The sequence below is a fragment of the Castor canadensis genome, chromosome 10, assembly GCF_047511655.1.
Source record: "Castor canadensis chromosome 10, mCasCan1.hap1v2, whole genome shotgun sequence".
NCBI lineage: Eukaryota > Metazoa > Chordata > Mammalia > Rodentia > Castoridae > Castor > Castor canadensis.
Window position 1 is genome coordinate 129,815,925 of NC_133395.1, and position 24,019 is coordinate 129,839,943.

Sequence of the window (24,019 nt, forward strand, 5' to 3'; positions counted from 1 at the left end):
AGCACGAATCTGCAGTGTTAGAAGTCAGGATAGCGGGTACCCTGGCGGGGAGAGGGGGCCACCCTTGCTAGCAGAAGCGGGCAGGAGGGAGATCCTACAGAGCTGGGAATGTGCTCTTCCTTGACCTGCTGCTGGTTACATAGTAAGTCCATTTTACCAAAACCTATGGATCTGAACACTTAGGATTCTCATCCTTTCCTGTAAAGTACACTGTCATAAACCTCCCCAACACAATCGTCCCCAGCCTCTTCACCCCCTCTGACAAATTAGTGCACCATATGGGAGAGGACAGTGAACTCCCCACTTTCATTTGGCCCACTGAGGACTTCGGAAATTAGGCAGCTTTGGGTCTTTGGGGTACCAGAAAAGGAAGGATGGAGTGACAGCATCCTGCATTGGGCCCAGCTAGGCCCAGAAGAAGCAGTAATGGGGCCCATACACAAATAAGGAGGCCAGAGCAGAAGGGAAATAAAACAGCTTATGCCATGAGCACATATGTGACACCTTGGTCACTTCTACAAATACTTGTTGGAAAGGACTCTGTCAGAGGTCAAGGTCCTGCCTTGTAACAGCGGGGAGAGGGTAGGGAAAGGGCAAGAACTGGTAAAACCCTGGGACATGTTGCTGGAACTGGTTTGGCAACTCAGACAGAGAGGACATCTGAGATCTTTGGCAATTCTGATTCTTAAAAGTTAGTGATAATAAAGAAGAGAGAAAATGAAAAAGAAAACCCACAGCGTCCACTGAGTCATGTCCAACAGGTAGGGGAGAGTCTAAAGCCTTTACCTACAGTAAAGCATTTGATTTTCCCTCAAGCCTATGAGCCAGGTATGCCAGGGGAAAAAAGACCTGTCACTAAGTGGCACGGTAGCACATTAATTTTAGGAATATACATATTAGCTGGGTGCAAGTGGCTCATGCATGTAATCCTAGCTACTTGGGAGGCTGAGATAGGGAGTTTTGTGGTTCAAGGTCAGCCTGGAAAAATAGTTCATGAGACCCCATCTCCAAAATAACCAGAGCCAAATGGACTGGAGGTGTGGCTCAAGTGGTACAGTGTCTGCTTTGCAAGTGAAAATTCCTGAGTTCGAATCCCAGTTCCACCAAAAAAAGAAACAAACAAACAAACAAACAAAAGAACACATATATTACAGACAGACCAGAGTTCAAATTCTGACTGTTACTTACAAGTTACATGATCTTAAATTTGCTCCTTAATTTCTCTAACACTCAATTTTCTTATCTGTAGGATGGGAAAAACACAAGATTATCTATTCTGTTGGATGGTTTCACAGATTAAACAAACTATGCATAAAAGTACTTAACAGAGTGCTCAACCCATATCAAGGACTCGACCAATGATGGCGGTTGCTGTTGTTTTTTTCTTATTATTTTTAATAATCTTATTATTTACTCTAAAGAGAAACTGTACAATATTAAGCAAGAGTAGAATTTATGATTTGTCATTTGCAAACTTTAAAACAGAGCCTATTATGCACAATTCTCTGTGGTGATCTTTTTGGAACATGCTTTAATTCTTAAGAATCAATGAAGATATAATTCCATCTATACTTGGTACACATTATTTTTATTTTGCCTTCATTTATTTAAATATTTATTTATTTTTGGTGGCACTTGGATTTGAACTCGGGGCCTCACGCTTGCTAGGCAAGCACTCTACCACTTGAGCCACTCTGCCAGCCCCACAGCAGTATTTAGAAACAGTGGCCATCTAGCCCCATTGGCTCGGTACTGCTGGATCCAAATGGTTTCTTTCTGTTAGAATCTTATTAGGACATTAATCCCCAGAGCACGTGGGAGGGGAAGGGCATGGCCCTTTTTCCCATGGGTGCCATCAAAGATAAGAGCAGAATGAAGACCCCCTAATTGATCCACACTATGGAGGCCACAGGACATGTGAACCCAACGGCAAGTTCATTAAGAACACTTTGGAAAATGGATGGGCTCTCATTATCTTTTCTCTTAAAAATACTTAAAATATGACAAGTTCTCCATGTGTCTTAGAATATCAATCTCAAAGAGAATAAAGTTTATCAAGAAAGAACAACTGGAGGTTGCAATGAACCACACGGCCCCCATTTAATTTGGAAATCTTTTTTTTCTTTGCTGACAACCCTATTCTAACGGCTTATTGCCAAAGGATAACCAGAGGGTATGATTATGTGGATATAAAACACTTCTTGTATTCCTAACACTCAGCATTTCTCAATAGGTGCTCTGCAGAAGTAACTCAACAAAATGTTTCTGAAAACAGGGTTCTAGAAGGAAAGAACTGTGAGAACACTGAATGCTGTTATTGAGGACATCTTACTGACATCTTGGCACAATTTCTCCCTCTTCCATTTTCTTTGTGGACTCACCCTCCCCTTCTGTGACCCTGGAGTTTGACTAGACTCACCTTTCCTTCTGAGAGTGGAACTCATGGTCCAGGCCTCAAATAATCAGCTGTCATATTTCCCTAGTCCCAACCATTGGTTCAGAGGTGGGCATGCGACTCAGTTGGAATCAAAGATACACAACGAGGCTTTCACAAGGCCTGCTGGGAAAAAGGAAAATGCCTTCTCATTGGTTTACACTGTGGTTTACTGGAGCTGGTCACTAGGGGAGAATTTGCCTGAGCAGGGAACCAGCCAGAGAAGCAGCAAAATAAGGAAAAATGTGAGAAAACATGTGGCAGCCATGAAAACTAACTGCTCAGATCTCCTATCATGGGGAGATTAATTGATCAATGGCCCCAGCTGCTGCTCCCGAAAGGAGAGTACGGTGTTTATCCTGAGCAGCCACGTGCCCAGTTAACAACCACCCAGGATCCAAGCAGATTCTGTGGAAGACTGGAACTCTGCCTCTGTTAAGTGGTACTGCCAAGGTAGAGGACTTTTCTGGACATATCACAAATGCTGCTCCCTCTGGCTCCCCCTCTGCCTACATCTAATTGCTCCTGGATAATCTGTCTTTCCCATGCTCCACTTCCCATTTCTCTTGTTAGCATCCAAGTTCAAACTGGTTATCTTTCTTCTACTGTTGTAAAAATAGCCTCTTGTCTCTTTCCTGTTTGGGGCAGGTTCATCCTGGTTAAGGTACCAGATGACTCTTCTTAGACACTGCTTTCCTACTGCTTCTTCCTGTTGAAGCTTTGTCTCTGGGAGAAGGAGCAGCCTTTGGTCTTGTCCTCTGGACTCTCCCTGATCTGGCCTCCTCCTAACCACTTGAAGCTCATTGTTGTAGTACAAGTTGGCAAACTGGGCTACTTCTCTTGACCTATAAATAACCAGTCTCCCCAGCTTTTCTGTGCATGTCAACTGCCTGTTGTTTGTCTTGGGTCCCTTCTCCTTGATCTTCTCCTGGACCTTTTTTTGGAGGTACTGGGATGTAAACTCAGGGTCTTATGCTTGCCAGGCAGGTGCTCTACCATTTGAGCCATGCCCCCAACCCTTTTAGCTTTAGGTACTTTTAAAATAGGGTCCTGCAATTATGCCTAGACTGGCCTAGACCCAATCCCCCTGTTTATGCTTCCCTTGTAGCTAGCATGAAAGGCAAGAGCCAACACACCCAACTTTTATTGGTTGAGATGGGGGTCGCTAGAACTTTTTGCCCAGGCTGGCCTCAAACCTTGATCCTCCCAATTTCTACCTCCCACGTAGCTAGGATTACAGGTACGTACCACCACACCTGGCTGAACTGCTGATCTCTCGCAGATAAGAGACAACTACTGAGAAGACCTCCAGTCACAGGGGAAGGGAGGAACAGATTACACGGGCACACTGAAGATGTGAATGTTATGAGAAACCAAGAATGGTGAACCGAAGAACTTCATGGGGTCTGGGGTGGCAAAGCAAGATGGTGTTTTGGTTAAACCGTGGACTTTGGAGTCCAATGGGTGAGTTTGAGAACTGGTTCTTTTACTTACTAGCTGTCTGACTTTGAGCACGTAAGTGAAGCTTCCTTTGCGCGCTCTCTCTCTCTGTGTATATGTGTGTGTGTGTGTGTGTATATTTATATATATTTGTTGTACTGGGAGTTCCTTTGCACACTTGGGAAGCAGGATGAACAGGATGAAGAATAAATCCACCCCTACAGGGCATGGGGAAGGTAAGTGAGGTGGTGTGTATAAGGTACTTGGCTGGGGCTGGAAAACAGAAGGCACTCAGGCAATGCAGGTGAGGCTCATGTTGAAAGTCCATCTAGAAGCCAGAGCACCCATAGCCTCACTCACAGCCAGCAATGAGGGATCCTCACTGCATTCCACACTGCTCACCCCACAGTTGCTCTGCCTCCATTTCTCTGTCTTCTCTAGCCTCTCCTCTCACTACTGACTGATTCTTTCTTCATCATTTCTCAGTCTCAAATCCCAAGAGATTGGCCACTGCTCATGGTAGCATCTGTTGGATAGAGCCTTTCCTGCCCAGCAACCAAGTACCCCTTCCATTTGGTTGTCCTGGGTCAAGGGTGTCCTCTGGTCCAATCAGCCCTGAAGAGGCACAGAGCTGCAGGGGTGAGGGTGACTGGGGACATGAAAGGACTGAGCGACTGGGTCCATGTGGTGTGTGCAATTCCATTCCTAAAGCAGATAGAAGGAAAGAGATCTTGTCTAAGTTTCACCTTATCCTAGACTCTGGGCATTTCTACATAATCACTGGTACAGGACTCTGTTAGAACATTAAAACGTTTCCATTGTATTTTAGTGCTGTAGTGGTATAAAGAATATAATCTATGCTGGATTCATTAGTACATATTTTCTACTTTAGTTTACCCTTATCCTGTTTTTAAAAGACAGAAATTAGAGTAACAGCATTATATAAACCCTAGCCACTGTGTCATCCCAATTTCACGTACCCAACATCTACCATGGGGCCAGGACTGCTCGCAGTACAGAGAGTGTGGCAGTAAGAAAAAGTCCCTGTCTCTTTACACTAATTTTCTAGTGAGAGCTACAGATCATTCCTTAAAACCTTAGAACAAGGTGTGGGGTTTTCTGAGGATTTTTCTCAATAGTAATTATGGGAAATTAGGATAAAGAGATCCTTTCTTCATTTCTCTTACACTTGGACTTGATAGGAAAAAGAAAAAGGCAGCAGACCTGCTAATTGAAGGGGCCGTGCCGCAGCCGAGACCCAGGATGGTTCATCTGAGGTCCTGGATATGGTGGGCGGCGTTGTACATCTCCGTCCTGCCCATCCTCGAGGGTCCTGACTCCTGGGGGAGGCAGTGCAGGGCAGTGGTTAGACAGCAGGCTCTGGGATGGTCAGCTTCCAGCCTGTGTCCTTCCACTTTGAGTCGGTTACCCTCCCTCCACTTCCATCTCTTCATGCAGGGTTTTATGAGGATCAAAGGAGAAAACCCATTTGTTGCATGGGGGGAGCTTGAGAATGTTAGATAGTAATTAATATTAGGCTGCCAGAGGCTGGGAGGCTGAGTCTGCACACCGGGCTGAGTGACCTGATCATAAATGATGTCAGGCTTGGAGAGCTCATTTATTCTGTACCTGCTACCCCAAGAGCAGGCTTGGGATAAGACTAGGGCACTTTTTCATTTTTGCCGTGTGGGGGATTAAACCCAGGGCCTCATGCATGCTAGGCAAACACAGTCCCATGGAGCTACGCTCCCAGCCCTGCAAGCGATACTAGCGAGAATCTGCATTTGCTGAGCGCCCTCTGGGTGGGGTTCCTTGCAGCCTCCTTGACTCATAGTTCATTTAATTCTTTTAAGTAAGTGTTAAGATAGGCCTTACTGTTCCCATTCTACAAAGAGGCTGTCTTAATCTGTTTCCCTTTTTTTTGGCAGTACTGAGGGTTTGAACTTAGGGCCCCACACCTGTTAGGCAGGAGTTCTACCACTTAAGTCGCACACTCAGCCCAGTCTGTTTTCTGTTGCTCTAACAAAACATCTGGGACCAAGTAATTTATAAAGAATAGAAGTTGGGGGTCTCACCCTGATAACCAGCTCTAACCCTAATCCCCTCCACAGACCATTAAGGTAATTCCAGCCAGGGCTGGAGGAGGAAGTGGGGGTAAGTAGGGACACCTGGGACTTCAGGGAAGGCCTGGCTTGACACGAGTGCAAATCCAGCCACACATTTCCCAGTGCTGGTGGGCAGGTACTTTGGGCTAAATCACACCTCCCAGACGTGGGAAGGCAGCTGGAGAGCCACAGAGAGCGCTTAACTCTCTCATCTCTCTCTCTGAGCCCACAAGGCCCTTTTGCCTCTGCTTTCACCACGGCTTCTAAGTGGTTTTGTCACAGCTACAGAGGACAATAGCTGTGGCCATGGAGAGATTTACAGGGCAAATTCTCGCCACCCCTCAAAACTGCAAATAAGTACAAAGCTCCCACAAAGCATAGGAGAGTCACTGACACCCTTGTGCGGAATCCCAGGTCCTGGCCCCATCCCTGCTCAGCCCACCTCTCCCTGGCAGCCTTTTGTTGTTAATATCTAACAGCTCCAAACTTCTCCACCTCTCATCCTGCCTTTCCCTTCCCCATGGACTTCCAAGATGTCTCCCTCCATGGGATGTCCATCCTCTGCCCAACAGTCTCCTCCCCTCCCTGCTCAGGCATCCTTCCTTCCAGAAGCCCCTCTCTTTTAAGTACCAACTTTCCAGACTCAGCAGCTTGAGGCAAAGTTGATTGTTGTTCGTAGGTATTCCAGGTGCTGTGAGCTGACGGGCTTTGTGGGGTGCTTCTCGCCTAGGGTCTCCCACCCTCATGCACCTGCCCATTGACTGGCTGAGACCGGAGAGACAACTGGCTACTGGTCTCCTTGTGGTACCTTCCCATGGCAAGGCCGGTCTTGCTCCCAGCATGGCGGCCTCACTGTAGTCAGACTGTGTGATGGCCCAGAGCACACGTTCCAAGAGACCAAGGCAGAAGCTGTGAGGTGTTTTCATGACCCAGCCTTAGGCTTCACACAGGGCCCCACTTGATATGGGAAGAGCCTACACAAGGATGTGCAGGCCAAGACGCGTGTGTCTTTGGAAGCCATCTTTGACCACTGGCAAGGCACCTTCCCTGTCTCTCCCCTTCCCTGTGCCCTCACAGCACCCAGCAGCTTGCCTTGACGCTTCCCCCAGGGCACTGCAGTCACTCATTTCTGTCTCTGTGTTCCACGGAGGCCTTTGCTTGCTATGTTGGCTATTTTTGAGCTGTCAGGGCCTGGTCTAATGAGTGGCACTTGTTCAACACAAACATCACTTTTTAGAATTAAACCAAACTGTGACGGAGCTTCCCCTGGCCCAGGATGAACTCAAGGCTCCAATCAAAAAGCTCCCCCACCTCCAAACTAGCAAGAAACATCCCAAAATCTGGACCCAGGCCAGTTACCTTGCAGATGACACAAAACCAAGCACTTCCCTTTTTCTCCTCTTTGACAACAAGTGAATTCAGTTCTTGGAAAACACACCAACTGCCAGCCACACTGACTAAGAAACATATGTCTTCCTGCAGAGGGGCCCTGCGTGTGTTGGAGCCTAGGCAGAGTCTGAAGAGGGCAGCTGGTGTGGGCAGAGGCAGACCCCGTCTCCACCTAGGATGTGTGTCCTTAACAAAGCCATCAGCTCTGGCCACAGTGGGACACTCTGCCTGGCTTTACACTTTGGCTCTCTCTGGGTTCTTCCAGATTTATTCAATTTCAGTGAACTGGGGAGGGAAAAAGAGTGGAAGGAAAAACACCTCATTTTGACAGTGAAGCCCAAGGGGGGTGAGTCAGGAAAGGATACCAGGATGAGAAAAGAGAAGTGAGAGAAAACATTCGTCTTCAGTAAGCTATAAGGGAAACAAATGCTGCTTTAGTTCCTGCCCTAACTAGCTACTTAGCTTTCTCCACACCACGGCCTGCACCTTCTTCTTTTTAAAAACCATAAGTGCAATGGGTTACCAATTAATGAGTGATGGATAGCCACAGGCTAGACTGTGCTGAGCACCTCATGTGTATTAGCTCATCACTTAATCCTCGCCATTCTGGGAAATGACTGCCTCACTCTTGTCATTTCATAGAAGACAAAATAAAGGTTCAGAGAAGTCAAGAGATTCGACAAAGACCACGGAGCTCTAAGTAGAGAAGTCAGACTTCCCCCTCTGTCCACACAGTGCTTCTGCAGCAGCAGCCCCAGGGAACAGGATCTCAGGGCTGCGAGGCCCTGGACCATGGATCTGAAGTGCATCACCACGTGGTTCCTTTAAGCTCTGGCATTGAGAAAAGCTGTCCTGGACATGTCAGCAACAGCACATGTGATTGGCTGCCACAGCTGTCAGTCCTTGTGAGGAAGAAAGCCTTTGCTTCCTATTTCTCTGTTAATGTTTCTGATGAATGCTCAGATCTTGCTTGTGTAAACCATCACCCAAATGAAGATGGCAAACGTTCCCAGCACCTTAGACAGCTCTACCCTCTCCTGACCAACACCCCAGAACGCACCCATTCTGATCTGTTAGTCAATCCACCTGTCCTTGAATGTCAAATCAAGAGAATCACACCCAAATGCATTGATTTGTGTTTATATGATCATGAGGTTCAACTGTGTTGTTGTGTATTTCAGCATTTGATTTTTATGTGGGATTTTTTTTTTTAAGACAGGGTCTTGCCCAGACTGGCCTAGAACTTTGCGTTCACCACCACTCCCAGCTTTCTAGTACTTCCTTCTTTTTCATTGCTCAGTAGTACTCCACACGTGAATATGTCATGGTATATCCATTCTAGGCTCAACGGGTATTGGCATTATTTCTGGTTTGGCCCTCTTCTTAATAAAGCTGCTAAGAATATGTTTGCGCATGTGTTTAACTATTTCTCTTAGAGTAAATGCATAAGTATAGAAGTGTTTTTATTTGTACCCATTAAGCTTGTAGAGCTACTGTCAACACCCATTTATTCTCCTGTCAAATGGGTGTAAGAGCAAGAGCTCCTTTTGTTTTCTGAGCCAGGTCTCACTACGTAGCCTAAGCTGGCTTGGAACTCATGATCCTCTTGCCTCAGCCTCCTGAGTGCTGGGATGACAGGTGTGAACCACCACATCTAGTGACTTTATTATTTTTTTTCTTTTGTGGTGCTGGGGATCCAACTTTGGGCCTCACACATACTAGGCAGTATTTTATCATTGACCCTCATCTGCAGTCCTCAGGGCTCCTTTTCAAGTCTGCCCCCATGTCAGCCAGGATTCCACGTTTCCTGAGTTGTTCTCCTCTGAAAAGGAGAAAGACCTGCACCTCCCCCAAACCCACAGATTGCTGGTGCACGTCTGATGTCAGATATCAGATGTGCAGCCCGTTTATGGCACCCCAGAAAGGACACTTGGCCCCAATGAGCTTCCACAATTGAAACCTTTACAGCTCCTGCTCACATTAGGAAAAGTCCCAAAGATGTAATCAGCCCTGACAAACACATGTCAGGTTTCAGGGAAGCGCACGGGAAACTTAGGGCACAGCTTGCATTAAAGTCATCCCGAGGTAACAGAGCTCGGTGGACATGTGCTGCCTGGCACACGGGACCGGCACCTCTGAGATTGTCCCCACTTCAGAGGCCACATGTCAGCACACACTTGAGTCAGCCGAGACTCAGGCCCAGGAGTCACAGTCGGGGCATGAAAGTGCCCACCAATTCCCATGGACCCCCGACTGGTCCTTCAGCCTTTCTACATCTCAGCCTCCCTTCCAAAAACACACTGCTGACACCCCCTTCCCTCCATACCACTTAGCCTACACTTCTTCTTTTTCCTCTCAGTAAAAACCTTTTTATTAATTATTTATGAGACAATTTTAATCACAGAGAAGAACTGCAAGAATGGAAGGGACTCCTTTATATCTTTTGTTTATTACCTTGTAAAATATATTCCACTTTTACCTGAAACAGACATCACAGCCCTTCACGCCCAATATTTCATCACAAATTTCATTTAAAATGACATTTTCTGAATATACTTAATATCTATGATCTAAACATACGGTCCATATTCAAATGTCACCAATTGTCCAGTCATGTCTTTTTTCTTCCGTTTTTTTTTTTGGTGGTGTTTAATTTTGAACTCAGGGTCTTGTGCTTTCTAGGCAAGTGCTACCATCTGAGCCACACCCACAGCCTTTTCTCTTGCTTTAGTGTTTTTTTAGATACAGTTTCTTGCTTTTTGCCCAGGTGGCCTCAGACAGTGATCCTCCTACTCCCGCCTCCCCGTAGCTGGGACCACAGACACGCACCACTCCACCTGGTCTTCAGTCATGTCTGTTGTAGTAATCTGGCTTCACCACACAGGGCCAGCCCAGGGCCAGGGCCATGCATTGTACCCAGCAAACGTGTTTCTATTATCAATCTGTTTGTCTGTCTGTCTCGCTCTCTCTTTCTGGCAGTACTGGAGGTTGAACTGAGGGCCTCACACTTGTGAGGAAGGCACTTTATCACTTGAGCCACTCTGCCAACCCTTTTTGCATTGATTATTTTTGACGTAGGGTCTTGGTTTATGTCCAGGCTGGCCCTTCGTGGGGAAACCAAATTACTGGTGTAACTGGGATTGACAGACACATACCATTGTGTCTAGCCACTGGTTGAGATAGCAGTCTCCAGAACTTTTTGCCTGGGCTGGTCTTGAACCTTGATCCTCCTGATTTCAGCCTACCAAGTAGCTAGGATTACAGACGTGAGCTACTGCACTTGGTTTGTATTGTCTCTTTTAATCTGAAACAGGTTTTGAGCCTTTCTTTGCCTTTCATGACAGTCACATTTTGAAGAGCACAGGCCACAGTTCAATGGTGTGTCCTTGAACTTGTACACTCTTCCTATCCTCGGATTTGCAAGTCCCCAGATTTCGTTTGTACAATCCCCTCTACCTGGGATTCCCTTTCCTTTCCCTCCTACGGGGCAGTTCCCACTCTCCTTCCCAGATGCCCTCTGCACAGCCACTAAGGCCATTTTGTGGGATCCACCTGCACCCTAAGTTTGGCCCATATGAACACCTGTCACAGTGTGCTTGCCTGTGTGATGAGGAGTTTCTGGTCAGGACCCCACCAAGGCTCCCACATCTGCCAGGCCAGGTATGAAGGCTCTGCATACCACCCTCCACCCCCACATCATCTGCTATATCCCCAGGAGCCCTCTTTGGCTCTGGGAAACCTGGAACACCATAGGTCATGCTCACCTGATCTGTTCAATGTGTCAGTCAAGGTCAGTGTCACCAGTCTTCTGTAGATGAAGCAACAGTGCAGACCGTGTCAGCTGGAGTTCCTGTGGTGGTGACAACAGTAATGATTTTACTGAAGGACACAGCACGTCTCTGCACTATGGCTAAGTTACGTGGATCTCATTAGTCATCACGGCTAGGCTGTAGACACCTCGCTAGTGGGCCTGATGATTCATTCACCTTGCCTGCAGGTGGGTCCCGGCGGTGGCCTGGTGGTAATCAGCCAAAAGCCCAGGCATGCTCTCCCCCTGTGACCCCAGATTCCTTAAAACATGGCAGCTGGGTTCTAAGATAGGGGTCCATAGGGACAGCACCAAGCAGAGCCTAGATCCTTTCTATGACTGAGCCTTGGTAGTCACATTGCACCTCTTCTGCCACTCTCCCTTGGTCTGGGCAATCACAAATTGCATTCGTATTGGAGCCCCAGCCACACTGTGAAGGAAGCTGAGGGACTGACTGTGGGCATCTTTGGAAGGTACAGGTGGCCATGGCTGGCAGGTGCTGAAGCAGACACATAGTCAGGCTCCAGAACCCAGCTCTGAGCCCATCGGCACACTTGCCGCACAGAAGGCCCTCAGCTGGCCGGCGAGACCAAGGCCACAAGAACACTGAGCCTGTATCCTTTGGCGTTCCTCTTCTTGTCCACCCAGCACTCCCTGGGCGCCTCTCATGGGCAACCACCCCAGTCCATCCATGTTCACTCTAGCACCTCTCTTTCACCCAACCCCCATCCTTCTCTCTTCTTTCCCAACAGACCTGGACAGCCATTACATCCAGGGCCCAAATTGCCAGCTGCCAGAGACCTGGCTCTGCCCTCCTTTCGGCCCCACCCCTCCTTGAGTTGAGAGGGCGTTTTGCCTGCCTTGCCCATGGTGGCTTCCTGTGGTGTGCTTGCCTTCCTACTTTTTTTTTTTCCACAGTACTGGGGTTTGAACTCAGGGCTTCAGACTTGCCTGGCAGATACTCTATTACTTGAGCCATGCTTCCAACACCTTTTTGCTCTGGCTATTCTGGAGATAGGTTCTTGATTTTTTCTCAGGACCACGATCCTCCTATTTTGCACTTCTTGCCATTGCTGGGATGACAGGCACATGTCACCACATCCAGCTTAACAGAATAAAGATGGGTTCTCACAAACGCTTTTTGCTTGGGCTGGCCTGGAACCACAATCCTCCCATTCTTAGTCTCCTGCATTTCTTGGGAACACAGGCATGTGCTGCTGTGCCCAGCTATTGGTTCAGATGGGGTGTCATGAATTTTTTGCCCTGACTGGCCTAGAATTGCAATCCTCCCAATCTTAGCCTCCCAAGTAGCTAGGATTACAGGCGTGACCTACCAGCTCCCAGATACAAGCTTCATTCTTTAAAGGCTATAAAGAGAACTTAACTTTGTGTTTCCAGCTCCTGGCAGGTGATTAATCATGTCTCCAACTGTCTCCCTCACTGGCCTCTGTGCACCCTGTGGCAGTGGGGACTCTATTTACTTCATGAATGTATTCATAACAAGAGTGAATATGTTTTAAAGGTTACTCTGTGTCAGGAATGGTCCTAAATGTTGTACTCTGTGAGGCAACCCTATTAATAGCTCCATTTCACAGGTCTCAGAGCGAGTTACTGTTCAGTCTCCTTGAAGGAAGGGAGAGAGGGAGGGAGGGAGGCAGAAGGAGAAAACAATATGATTCTTTATTCCAGACCGAGTCAGTCACCTTCCTGCCAAAATGTGAATGCTACTCTTTGGAGAGTCACTGAGACCTTCCTGCCATGGCGCTCAAACTCCCTCCTTTAACTCGTGAAGGCCTAAACCCTTCAGATTACAAATGTCCTTCAGCGAGGAGGGCATCAAGATCCAGCACACAGCCACAGGTAGGTCACATACACACGTGTCAGAGCACACTTTGGTAGGTTCTGAAACTTTGGATCCCAAACAGGCTAATTTGGGGAGATGAGAGAGAAAGCAATGTTAAAGAATATATAGTCAGTGCTTTGCAGAAGGAGGAGGAGGACAAGGAAGATGAGGATGAAAAAGAAAATTTTTTCTTTCTGCGTAGATAGGACCTCCCCTCAGAGAAATCTAATAACAAAGGTTGCCTTCTGAGGAGCGTTGTAGTAAAAAGGCTTCAGACCAAACCCTTCACCTATTTGGCGGGCTTCCTCCTCCCTCCAGGTGCAGCCCAGGAGCTCCTAAAGATCTACTGATAAGCAAAGCCCTGACAGCATCAGCTCAGGGACAAAGTGACAAGGAGGAGAAACAAGGATGAGCCATTAGTGACAAAGAGGCTTCCATGGACTTCTAACACAAACTGGGTGGACAAGGATGAGAAGCCTGGAGGCCAAAGGTTGAGCTGCCAAATCCAGGAAGCAGAGCCAAATGTGGCCTTTTGGGCCGGGACAGCCTGGCTTTGTAGCGCCCATACTGGGCAAGAGGCTAGTCCTTGACCACTGGCAGCAATTTTAGTGCTGAAAAGGCAGTCAAGGTCTACACAAAGCCACTGTACTGCTGGCTACTCAGGGCTCCCTGAGAAGCTGCCCCAGAGAGCAAGTGGCTTACTGGGGAGGTGAAAGAACCTAGGCAGGTAGAGACAGAGACAGGCCAGTGTGGGCCGCTAATCAGGGTGAGTTAGCAGCTGGCTGCCACTGCTGACAACTGGCGTTCATCCCTAGAAGACTTCTGCAGGTGTGGGAAGCTGTATAAACCATTCCCCAATGCCCAAGAGGGGATTCTGTAAATAAACAACAGGATCTGACCTCAACAGAAAACCACAAAAGCCAAAACACAACAAAAATAAATAGATGGATTGACAGATGACAGACAGATGTAGATAACTGAGTAGTAATTACTTACCAGCAAGTTTTCACCACAAGCACAACTTTCACCTATCTGTTCTTCCTTGGGTTTCCCATCTGAAAACAGATGACTTCCTTAATAAAAGAGATAGACATTAAAGAACAGCAGAAGCAAAAGTGTTAAGTCCAGTATTATAGGAGAGTATGCCAGGTGAAGGAATTCTAAGGTTAAACCCTTTTGAAAAACCAAAGGTCCTTCCAATAAGGACCTCAGAGCTCCCTAGTTGGTCTCTGGTACAAAAACTACCACTTTAAAAGGGAGGGTGGGATACCTCCATAGAGGCACTTGGTTTACAGCCAGACATTTTTCTACCTGTTACCCAAGAAAGCCAGGATTTGCTGAGGTCTGGGAAAGCCAGGACACATACTTCTGGCCCACACTGTTCTCCCAGATGACAGCACCCACCTGCAGCATGTGAAAGGTCAAGTTGGGGTCACTTTTCCTGTACTTCCCCAAAGGATTGCAGCTTAGGACCCAGCCTGGCAAGCTGGAGCCTGTTTGCCAAAGCCTCATCACCTGAACAGGAGCCTCAGTTACTGGGAGATGATGGCAGATCCTGCCAGGCCGGACCAGCTTGGCTGGTGATCTGCTCATTGTCCGGGTGTGGGGTGCAGCGGGGAGGATAGGCAGATCCTCCTCCACGAGAAACTGAAACACTACGCCCCAGGGGAATCTGGGGATATCCTTCAGGAGCACAGAAGCCCATGGTGGTTTTGAGTATTCCTGCCTGGGTCTGGGGGACCTCAGATCATTTGAGGACCATGACTGTAAAGGCAGAGAATGTACTGTTCTTCTACGTGTGCCAGGTCCAAAGACCCTCGGATCCACGTACAGCAGGAAAGCAGCCCAAGAGCACTCTTGGATCTCCTCCCACCAGCCGAATACCCAGACACCAACCTCCTGGTTCTGTCACTACCCCACCCCACCACTGCCCATCTGATCCTATCTCTCCCCTTGTTCCTATAAATATACCGTCCCTCTTCTTCAAGACTTTCCATCAAGATTCACATTGTCTCAGTGACTAGGATTCACCTTGCTATTCACAGAAGAAAAGGATCTGATCAATCAATCCACACTAAGTGAACAAGAACACTTTAATGGATTTAGCCAAAGGAATGAATTTCTAATGGTTTAATTTTACCATTTAGGGTCAGGCTAGCTTGTTTTGTCTTGTTTTGTTTTGTTTTGTTTAATGCCTTGCTAGAAAAATCTCAAATCATACTACCTCACAGTTGGGAACCGAGTTCTCAATCAGAATATAGGTGTGAACCCAGAAAGCCTGGCTTGACATTCTGACTCTTCTACTATGGATTTCTGTCTTCTACTTCCTTTTACAGACTAGGAAACTGGGGTTGTATGGGGGATGGAGGTGGCGTAATGACCAAATGGCCAAAGTCAGAGACTCCCTATTGCTTGGCACTAGTTCTTTCTTTTTCACCCCAAAACAGGAAGTGTAATTCTGTAAGGAAAAAGGACATGGAGAAGTCTGACAGCTGGCGTTCTAATGTCTTTTAACCTTAGCAACCTTGTTCAATGAGGTCTGACTCAAAGTCCAATACAGCCTGCAGATGAAAGTGAGCTGCTGAGGATGAAGGTGCAAGAAGGCAGCTGCACTTCAGTCTTGACCCTGCAATGACTCTCGAGGCAATTCTGTGACTGCCCTATGCCTGGAGGAGCACGTGAGAAATACGTTCACCTCCCAACAAAGACACACAGAGTACAGTGAAAGTGACACTCTAATGGCGGTCTTGCAAGACCAGGTGCCTGGTGGGTGAGCAGACACACCCAAAGCCAGTACAAGAAGCATTATGTTCTCTAGTGTGCAAGCCCCTCCCCATTCCTCACTGGCTAGGTGTGGTGTGTACATTTTCCCCTACATTGCCTAAATTTCCTATTGGGTTATTTTAAAATATACCTGTCTTGGGATTGGTCAAATTTTGGAAGCAGGCTTTAGTGGCATCCACCTCACTTTGTTGTGGGAAGGTCTCCCTGTGATACGTGCTTTCTGGCATGCACATCGTTTTTAACCATTTCCTCATTTTACCCCTTCCAGTTGAAGTTCCCTTATCAGTTGGCCCTCCCCCAATATCTGCAGTCTGATATGCAAGCAAGCAGCCAGGGTTAGATGCCTTGCCTAGAAAATGGACCACCACTGACTTTCTTTTTAACAAAGCAGATTTGGACAAGTCCTCCCTGTTGTCAATTGCAAAAGTGTCTAACAAGCATCACTGCTTTTCCCAACACTAAGTGGGGCTCATTTCTCCACTCTGAGAATTGGGCTTGACCTTGAGACTTACTTTAATTATAAGAATGCAGCAGCCAGGCGCCTGTCATCCTAGCTACTCAGGGGGCAGAGATCAGGAGGATCGTGGTTTGAAGCCAGCCTGGGGAAATAATTTCTGAGACCCTATCTGGAGAAAACTGTTCACAGAAAAGGGCTGTTGGAGTGGCTCAAGGTGCAGGCCCAGCCCAGAGTTCAAACCCCAGTACTAAAAGAAAAGAAAAGAATGCAGCAGAAATGACCTCATGCCACTTCTGAGACTGAGTCTAGGTCTCAAGACTAAATTGCTACTGGAACTCTTCCATCACCCTGTGAGACACCCAGGCTGGTGGGCTGGATGACAGGGACTCATGTGGCCTTGGTCATCTGAGCTGAGACTATCATAGCCAACTGAGCAGCTGACCATGCACATCTGAGAGCAGCCCACCCCAGCCCACCCCAAAGGACTGCCCAGCTGAGGCCATCCTGAATTGCTGACCTGCAAAATTGTGAACTGAGTAGAGGGCATTGCTTTAAACTACTAAATTGAAGAACACATGTTAGTTACACAGCAATAACTAATAGATACACAGCCCTAGTAGAAGAATCTCCAAACAATGCCATGACCTTCCCCTTGGCTGAAAACATGGGGAAACAGTACTGGAAGATGGCCCTTCCCAGAGCATGTCTACCCCTAGTCTCCCCGACCTGTGCTTTAGGGTGTGGTGGGCAAAGGGAAGAAAGGTCTCCATAAGCTCTCTTTCTAAACAGAATTACAATCACAGAGGAGAAAATAAAAATTCCGTTATCTGGTCCTATTTACTCCTAATTGAAAGCTGGTGTGCTGAGGTTTCTGCGCCCAAGCGTGACACACAGCCTTCCGTGAGGGATTCCCAAGACCTCCCCCTTCCCGAGGTGTCCTTCATAGGCTTGCAAGGGAAAATGTCAAGGGGACACTAACTTAGAACTCAGTTTTGTCTTGAAAAATAGATTCAATCCTCAATAGGATATGGTTGGAGAGACACCAGCATTAGCATAATTACTCAGTGCATTTTAGAGGCCAATCAAGAAAAAAGGAGAAAATTTTCTTTTTTTGGAGGAGGAGCATTTGAGACAAGGTCTCACTATGGAGCCCAGGCTGGCCCTGAACTCTCAGTCTTCCTGCCTTAGTCTCCTTAGTGCTGGGATTACAGATGTGTCCAAGCATGCATGCTGGGACAAAAGGACCATCAGAATATCTTCCAAAAGGAAAGGACTCATGGGAGCCACACGTGCTGTATTTCAGAGCCAGAGAGCCTTGGGACTTAAAAGTGACATTGGGTACTTTTTTCTGGGAAATTTCACTTATGGGGATGATTCCAACACAATTGGTCAGCTGGTGGTCATTACCATCCAGAGAGCATCAGTTACCTTGCTTTCAAAAGTGACAACTATGGGCTGGGGGTGTGGCTCAAGTGGTAGAGCACCTGTCTAGCACGTACAAGGTCCTGTGTTCAAATTCCAGTACTACACACACACACACACACACACACACACACAAATTTGTGACAGCTACACCCAAATTCATTAGTTCACTCATTCACTTACTTCCTCATGGCTTCCCTGCCCCCTGTGGGGAGTCACAGTGCTGTCTACTGGGCACACAGCCTTGCATAAATTTGCCTGCCCAGGGCAGGGGTGTGGCTCAATGGTAGACCCTAGCATGCTGAGGCCCTTGGTTCCATCCCAGCTAAGGATTGCCTACCTGCTCAAAGCCCACAGCCTACAGGAAAGAAGAAAAGCATGCAAGTCAAGACAGCCTCCCCTACATAAGGGCACCTGCTCTGAAAAAAGCCTACTGTAATGCTCTTGTGAGAAGCCCAGATGTTTACAGTTCTAGACTCACTGTGCAGGGGAACATCACGTGGTTGTCTCCTTCCATGTCTACCCTTCCTCTTAGGCAAACCTGCTCACTCATGGAGAGGTAAAGAACATGGACACTGAGTCGAGCAGACCTCTGTTTTACTGTTGACGGAGTTGATCAAGATGCCTGACTCTCAGTGCCCCAGGGTCCTCATTGATAAAATGACCATGGTAATATTATGGCAGGGAACCCCCTCCTTGAGTTCATTCTTCCTTTCTCTCTTGAGCCTAGCTCGCTGCAGCAAGCCTAGATAAAAGACCACCCTGACTATCCAGTCTTGTCTAGCTGTGGCCATGAGGTCCACCTCTGGCCCATGAAATGTAAGTGGACTTGTTGGGTGGGATTTCTGGGAAAGTGGAGTAAAGGGAATTTATCAAGGTGGCATTTATAAAAGAAATATTGCTCACTTGTAATCCCAGCATTCAGGAGGCAGAGGCAGAAGGATTCCAAGTTCAAGGCAGGCTTGGGCTACACAGTAAGAGCCTGTTTCAAGAGTGGAGGGCTGGGGGGGGGTGGCTCAGTGGTAGAACGCTGGCCTAGAATGTGCAAGGCCCTGTGTTCAATCTCCAGCACTGCCCAAAAACAAACAAATTCTGTCCTTCCTCTCTTCCTTCATTGTCCCAACATAATGACTGGATCTACAGCAGCCATACTGGACTACTGGACTTGAACTCAGGGCCTACACCTTGAGCCACTCCTCCAGCCCTTTTCTATGTTGAGTATTTCTGAGACAGGGTCTCCTGAACTATTTGCCCAGGCTGGCTTTGAACCAAGATCCCCCTGATCTCTGCCTCCTGAGTAGTTAGAATTATAGGAGTGTGCCACTGGCGCTCGGCTGGAGCAACTATTTAACCCATTGCCACCAAGCTTCAGGCTTCTTTAATGTGTAAGAAATTTTATCTTTTAAAATCACTATAATTCCTGCTCTCTTTGAAAAAAAAAAAAAACCCTAAAGGCAATTCCTATTACAACTAGCCATAGTGTTACCATAGTAATCAGATGAGGTCTTTCATGTACAGTGCTTAGTATAGTGTCTGGCCCACAGAGAGCTCTTAGGGAAAAGATTTCATGCACTCATTATCCACAGGAGATATTTCCATCATCTTAGTCCCCCAGGCTGCTATACAAACTATTATAGACTGAAGGGCTTAAAAAAGCACACATTTATTTTTCACAGTTCTGGAGACCCAGACGTCCACGATCAAGGTGCTAGCCAAGGTGGTTCCCTGGTGAGAGCTCTCTTCTTGACTTCTCTTCTGTCCCATGGACACAAAAGGAGAAAGAGAGAAAGCTCTGGTCTCGTTTCCTATAATGGCTAATTTCATCATTAAGGACCCCCTCTTCCCCCTCCTCACACAAATGCCTCTCCTCCAAACACCATCACACTGGGGTTAGGGCTTCAATATAAGAACTTGGGAGGAACACAGACACAGTCCCTAATGCTGTTGGACACTTGGAAAACCTTAAATACACTGAGTCGGCTCGAGCTAGACTACCATAAACAGCAGCGCTTCTGGGTCACAGATTGGATGAGGGGAGTTGAGACCACTGGTAGATGGAGCATCCAGGGTGGTGACAGGGGCTGGCACTGTGTCCATGATCCGCCCTCTGGCAGGACTTAGAGGGTCCACCATTCATCAAAACCACTCCACATTCATGAGTAAAACCACAACATCTGATTAAGAAGACAAGACTTCAAGCCTGATGGCCACACCGCACATCCGTCACACGTCTGACCCGCTGCTCTGCAGACGATGACATGACAAAGGTAGTAGCCTGTGCTGAGCATCTGGCCCAGGTCTCGTCACTGAGTGACTCAGTCAGGAGCAGCAGAAGCAGATGGCAACTCAGACTGGAGGCTTGGAGAAGAGGTGACAGAGCAAAGGTATGCAAAGTGGGCAAGATGGAGGGAAAACACTGGGAGAGTGCAGTGGCCTCAGGCCATCAACCCAGAGCCAGAGCTGTTTCCTGATCCTGTGAAGAGGCTGCCCCACAGGAGTTGAGGCCTCTGGTGACAGGACACAGCCAGCTCATGCTGACCAACAGGAGTGAGCCTGCTCTCACTCTTCTCCCACTCCAGATTTATGTTTCTGTGGACTGGGATCCTCTAGAAACCAGAGGTCCGTGGAACCTGGGGGTTGTGACTCACTTGGGCCAGCTCCTGACCAAAGCCTGGGCAGGAAGGACAGACAGCAACTTTGCAGGGGTCATGGCCTTTCTTCATTTGACTTTCAATGACCTTGTGAGGTGTATATCATTACTACCCTCAGAAAAGGAAACTGAGGCCCAGGCACAGAAATTAAATCTTGCACAGTTTAAATGTACCATTGTGTAGAGAAATGCTACTTGGATAGTATAGACTGAGCGTAAATTCCCGTTGCTTAAGCTATTCAAAACAAGGGACTTTTTAAATTGAATCCTAAGGCTGAGTCCTACCTTAACAGATAGGATAGGTCACATGACTGCCAGGTGCCTACTCGACTGTACTCATTTCACTGGAGAAGGAGCCGAGGATTGATGAAGTTGAACCAGGTGGCTTCTAGAATCATCTGAGATCAAAATCAGTCAGGCATAGCTTAATGACGGGGGCACATTCTGAGAAACGTGTTGTTGGGCAATTTTGTCATTGTACGAACATGACAGACTGTACATACACTAACCTAAGTGGTACGGCTTACTGCACACCTAGCTATGTGGTGTGTGCCATTGTACATTCAGTCCCTTGTTGACTCAAACAATGTTATATAGCTCATAACTCGAGTCTCTAATTCCGTGACTACTTAAATCAGTACTTTTGGTTTGTAAAAACAAAACCATAAAATGTCCCTGCCACCCACAACAAAAAAATGTGCTGAAATAACAAAACTCTTTCCACTGAAATACACCATTGCCATAAATTCTTCTGCAGGGTAATACCAAAGTGGTTAATGTTAGTAAGAATAGCACATTTCCAGGCCTGGTGATCCCATCTACTTGGGAGGCAGAAGTAGGAGGATTGTGGTTTGAGGCCATCCCAGGCAAAGTTAGAGTAAGATTTTTATCTTAAAAAAGCAAACTAAAAACAAAAGGGCTGTGGGTATGGCTTAAGTGGTAGAGACTCTGAGTTCAATCCCCAGTACCAAAAGACACCAAAAAAAAAAAAAAGCACAAATAATCAGCAATCATGGGCAACCATGTTCTGTTCCTCTCAATTTCATTCTCAGTCACCATGCCTGCAGCTCCCATCTTTGTCCCCCCCTTTGGTGTTCCAAGACCAAAATTTCCTGGGGAAAAGGAAAAAGTTTCCTGGAGCCATGACCTGTGACGGTGCTGTGGCCATACTGTCAGTCAGGACTCTGTTGGGATAAGCTATAGGAAATGCAGTCGCAATGGCTGAAGATGCAAAGGCGTCTATTGGTTCCTGACCTCGGAGAAGACTGGCTGCAGTATCCACTGACTCAGGCCTAAATGATGTCTCTCAGGTGAAAACCCCAGAACTGGGGCTCCTGAGCCCCAAATGCTATGTAGGGATTACATGCTACTGCGGCTAAGAGAGTGTTGCATTCTGGTCCGCTGGTTGGGCTGACCCTCTCCACATCAGAGACTGGGATGGGAAGGGCAATCCCACAGAAGCATCGGGGCTGCTGCTGAAAGGGAGGGGCAGCTGCGGGGAGGAAAAAGGTGTATCCACCACGTCGTCAGAACCACATCCATAGTCACTGCACCAGAAACACAGCCAGGACTGTGTGCAGGCGTCTCCAAGTTCCCCAAGCTGCAGTGGGACTTGAGCCATGTCGGTAACCTCCCTTCCACCTGCCCTCTTCTTCCTAACTTGTGAGGGGTTGCAAAGCGGGAGTGCTTGCCTCCACAGCCCAACACAACTGCCCCAGTTTCCCACTCTTCCTGGAGAATTCCTCCCCTGTCCCTCAAGTCTGAGCTTGCATGTGACCTCTCCTTGAAGCCATCTCTCCAAAACCTACCCCTCCCGACTTCCTCCAGAGCCACAATGTCCCCTTCATATACTCACAATGCTACATGTACACACAGTGTGAAAGTGCTTATTTGCACGCCATCCCCTCATATTCTACCCTGACACACACACCACTCACCCCTAACCTGATTGGAGGCTGTCTGAGGGCAGAAACTTGCCATGCAACTCTACCATGGAGCACAACATCTGGGGCGGAACTCGGTTATGCTGAATGAATGAATGAATGAACAAATGAATGAATGAAAACTTTCTATAGCGCTCTGCCACTGCGCAAAAACTGCAGCATTCATGTGGACAGTTAATCAACAGTATTCAATCAACACTATTTATTTAGCACGTATTAGATACACAGCAGTCACAATTGTTGAAAATTAGATTGGTAAGAGAAAAGCAAGACTATGAGCATTCTGCTTGCTTAAAAATAGAAAATACTGGGAAGAAAGAGACCGTACATTGAGTATGTATTCTCTTAGGGGGTTATACGGTCATGTATGGAAGGGGGACCCAAAAAAGTCTTAAAACTACAGTAAGACCTGGAAGCACGGTCTCTCCCACAGGCGTCCCAGAAGGTCTAAAGGCATACCAGTGAGTTGAATGTGTGGTCACGACATCAGATTTGAGACACAATGTCCTGGGCTCCTTATGGGGATTTCAGCTAGGTTATTCAACTTCTTAAGCCTCTCTGTGCTTTATAATCAGGAAACAATAAAAAACTATCCCATGAGCTGCCCAGTCAACCTTCATTTCTCTCCTCTTCTCCTTGTGCACCTGACAGCCATCAGCAAGCCCACCTGCTAAAATAGATCCAGAATCCCACTTCCCTGTAGTTATAGGAGTCCTGTGCACCACCAGTATAGACAATGATCCCTTGGTATCCAAAGGCGCTCATTCCTGATGTGGCCTGAGGACAGCAAGCCCTACCTGGGACAGTGAACTGAACCTACCTGTTCCTGAGGTTGGCAACAGCTTCCTGGTCTTGACCCCTCGAATATCCTCTCTACCCAGACCCCCAAGACAGATAATATAAGCACAGAGCCAGATGCTGTCTGTTGCCTAACCTCCAACATCCACAGAGCCCTCCATACTTGACCCAGCCTCCTCCCAGGTCACACTGATTCCAACCAACATCTGCCGGTGCCCTCCACTCCAGCGGGCTGGCCTTTACCTACTCCCTGGATGTGCCAAACAGGTTCCCACTTTGAGCTCTTGCCCTAGCTGTTCCCTGGGAGGACAGCCCTCTCCCGAATCTTTGCAGCTCGGTTCTTGGTGACCTTTAGATCTAGGTGGCCCATGAGGTCCTCCATGACCTCCATCTAAATGGAACAGAACTCCAGCTCCTGTCACCTTGTTCCTCCACCTTCTTCGTAACTCCATTTACTGCTCAAACTCATCTGTGTGCTCAATGGCACGGCATGCAAGCTAGAACAGAAGTTCCACAAAGGCAGGGATGGAGTTATCTTGCTCAGCCTGTCTCCAGACCCAAGAATAGTGCCTGCCAAATTATCAATGGCCAGCTGGTATTTGAAGAATGAAAGAAGGGAGGAAAGAGAAAAGGAAGGTGAGCAGGAGGGCGATGGCACAACCCTCAAAAGGTGATAATTTTAAAGACTCCAAGATATTTGCATAAATCACAGAGCACAGCGGCTGGCACCTAGGAAGTGCTTAATAGCTGGTAATTACTTTCCAGGTACTAGGATAGGATGGGCAGCACACAGCCAAGTGTGTGGAGAAAGGAAAGGAAAAGAAGTAGCTTCAGTTTGCCTGGATTCACCTGGCCCCTGGAGAGAATGTTCGAAGCCCCCACTAAGCAACACCCCCCCAGGCTCCCTGGAATCTGTTGCTTGAACCCAGTTTGGACCCTAAGGGTT

The 24,019-nt window shown here is 47.5% G+C and overlaps 1 long non-coding RNA gene across 2 annotated transcripts in view; it reads right to left on the reverse strand.

Moving 5' to 3' along the window:
* Positions 1–739: 739 nt before the first annotated feature.
* Positions 740–24,019, reverse strand: part of LOC141411533 (uncharacterized) — an 83,865-nt gene continuing 60,585 nt past the window's right edge. Inside the window, exons 3-8 of one of the 2 annotated variants that reach the window (XR_012436356.1) lie at positions 14,016–14,074; positions 11,133–11,218; positions 5,099–5,214; positions 4,277–4,579; positions 2,420–2,560; positions 740–1,243 (exon numbers count right to left, since the gene is read on the reverse strand). This is a non-coding gene — a long non-coding RNA (uncharacterized lncRNA). The remainder of the gene's footprint in view (positions 1,244–2,419; positions 2,561–4,276; positions 4,580–5,098; positions 5,215–11,132; positions 11,219–14,015; positions 14,075–24,019) is intronic. The other variant, XR_012436357.1, reaches the window with a different exon arrangement.